At 38.7% G+C, this 3,026-nt stretch overlaps 1 pseudogene; it reads right to left on the bottom strand.

Annotated features, from left to right (window-relative positions):
* Positions 1-1,006: 1,006 nt before the first annotated feature.
* LOC105989646 lies at positions 1,007-1,583 on the bottom strand (annotated as a pseudogene).
* Positions 1,584-3,026: the final 1,443 nt, after the last annotated feature.

Genomic DNA, 3,026 nt, shown 5'->3' with positions numbered 1-3,026 from the left:
TTCAACTATAATGTAACATCAAAATATTACTCCAGGCTCTGAAAACATTGATTTCATATATTTTTAATATCATTCAGTATCAATTAAATGATTAATCTTTATTCTTATTTCTCTATGAAAATTAACCAAATGCTATATTCATTTTTGTTATGTAGTCATTATTGATTGATATTATAACTAATACTTAACTACATATGCTTCAGAGGTTGATAATCAAAACTGACTAATTGTTTCTGAAGTGATCTGATATGAATTTCCTGTATCTCATTTGACAACACAATATTTCTTTAATAATTCACATTTTGTTATCATCATCATTATGAATAACAAAGTCCAGAGTTCAGTTTCTAGGCGATGTAAAAGCAGACGTCTTTATAGGCAGTAAACTTGCATGCACTGTGGCAAAATGTGGTTGGTGGGATTCAGTTTGGTTATTTGTTTAATTTATTTTTTTTTCATTACAAGGTACTTTTCTGGGGGACCCACTATGACTTACCATCTACTAAAACACAGTTTTAAATTGCACAATTACAACAATTCAGCTTTTTTTGTTGTTGGTTGAACTCAGGGTCAAGGTGCTATCCCTGAGCTTCTTTTGCTCAAGACTAGCACTCTACCACTTGAGCCATGGTGCCACTTCTACCTCAGTGGTTTATTGGAGATAAGAGTCTCACCGACTTTTCTTCCCAGACTGGCTTTGAACCACGATCCTCATTTCTCAATCTCCTGAGTAGCTAGGCTTCCAGGTGTGAGCCACAAGCAAGCAACAATAATGCGATCTTTAAGCAATTAAAAGCAAAGGATGGTGTCACCAATGTGTTGTACTGAGTAATCTGGCCCTTTAGGTAATATCAAGAGAAATCCTGTTGTCGCTTTCCATCTGTTTTAATAATCTTATTTAGTTATTGGAAGCAGTAATCAGACAAGAAACCACCTGCTCCGAGTGAACGTTGGGACTGAGCTTGTGCGACTTGGGGGTCCACTCCCCAGTGGGTGCTGGGTGGCATCATTCCAGCATGTGCTGGAGCACAGAGGGGTCCACCTCCATGGCTTCAAGACCCTTGTGCAACCTCGGGAACATAGCCTATGTCCCAAAGCGCTGTTCCTGCGACTGCATGTTGTGGGGGTTGTTGGCCTTACAGTGGTAGGTGTTAGGTCTGAGTCCTTCCCAGGGACAGCAATACCGGTCTGAGTCCGTTGCTGGGACAGCAATACCGGCTCCCACTCTGGACCTAGCCTCTGGGCCAGCTGGTTAATCTGAAGGTCTCAAGGGGAGCTGTTGAAGGGTGTGCAGGAATCCCAGCCATTTGGTCACCTGCAGGTAGCTCAGTTCTGTTTTCATCCCTTGCCTTCTCCAACTTCTCCCTAACTCAGGGAAATTCCTGAAGGGAATCTAGGAAGGTATCCAATGGTTTAGGACATCTAATAGCATTGTTTTCCTGAGGCTTGTGGATTGAGATTTGATTTTTTAAACATGATTTTCTGTCTAGATTCCTTCCTGGTAAATGTACTGAAGAACCAGTGCCTCCACCTCTACACCCAGCTCCAGGAGAAGTGACAGAGGACTTGTCTCTGGCTTCCATTTTCGGTCTGTGACCACGCTAGGATAGGAAAAAACAAAAACACAAACAAAAAATCCACAACCAGAACCCAGTGACCCAGGGTACCTGTACCAAAAGCACCATCTTTATTGAAGGCAAAAGCCAAAACAGGAATTGTTATCGCACACAGCAATCTTAAAATGTTGTTTGTACTATATAAATTGAATTTTAATAGTTTCAATATGTTTCATTACTTTTTTGATAAGAGGTAAAGATGATTTACTGAATTCCCTTCATTGCGTAACGTTTGTTTTGTGATTTTATTGAAATAATTTACTATAAAACTGACAAACTGACTTTAAAGACTTAAAATCATAGTCATTACATGAAATTTATTCAAAATTATTTTATCAAACCAACATCGAAATAATATTTAAAATATACTTAAAATTAGTAAAGTATACAATTATTAAAATAAATTCATTTTAATGTATTGACAGTGCAGAAACAAAAAAAAGATGATTGAGGTGATTTTATGTGTTAAAGCAATATCATGTGGGGTGTGTGTGTGTGTGTGTGTGTGTGTGTGTGTGTGTGTGCCAGTGTGCCAGTTCTGCGATTGAATTTAGGACCATAAGCTCTTGCTTGGCTTTTTCATGCAAAGCTTGTGCTCTACAAGTTGAACCATACATCCCTTTCTCACATTTTTGTTTTTCTTCTGGTTAATGGAGTCTATTGGATTTGTCTGCTTCAGCTGGTTTTGAAGAGAGACCTTTAGATCTCAGACCCCTATATAGCTAAGATTATGAGTGAGAGTCACTGGAACACAGCAAGTAGTATCTTTTGTGGAAATTATTTCCTTGCTGGGAGGGGGGTCCGGTCGTGGGGCCTGAACTCTAGGCCCGGGCGCTGTCCCTCAGCTCTTCAGCTCAAGGCTAGCGCTCTACCACTTGAGCCACAGCGCCACTTCCGGCTTTTTTTCTTTTTGCTTACATGGTGCTGAGGAATTGAACCCAGGGCCTCATGCATGAAAACAAGCACTCTACCACTGAGCCACCTTCCCAGACCCAAACCTCACACATTTTATCTAAGCAATCAAAACTCATACTGATCAGTCCTCATTTTATTTTACCTCAAGTCTAATCATTTTTACTTCATATTATACTTATCTTCTCATAGCTGAACTATTATAATATTTTTGGTTTCATTTTTAGCTACCTCTCTGCCATCAATTTCTTTTTTGTTCTAAAAGTACACTTTCTCTATCATTTACACTATCAAAATCTTCAATTGATCCTCTCTAACAACTAAAATGTCAAATATCACATCTATGAGTTCAAGGAACTAAATAATAGTATCTTCACTGGCTTTCTGACCTTTCATTATTTTCCTACATAGAAAATGTGTTTCTGTGAAACTGCACTGTTTTATAAGGAAATTTTTCATAGCATTTTTCCAATAGTTTCCTTTGTCACACCATTACCC

This window comes from Dipodomys ordii, unplaced genomic scaffold, assembly GCF_000151885.1.
Source record: "Dipodomys ordii isolate 6190 unplaced genomic scaffold, Dord_2.0 Scaffold57, whole genome shotgun sequence".
NCBI classification, from domain to species: domain Eukaryota; kingdom Metazoa; phylum Chordata; class Mammalia; order Rodentia; family Heteromyidae; genus Dipodomys; species Dipodomys ordii.
The sequence above is the reverse complement of the archived record's forward strand: the minus strand, read 5'-3'. Positions and strand labels throughout refer to the sequence as shown.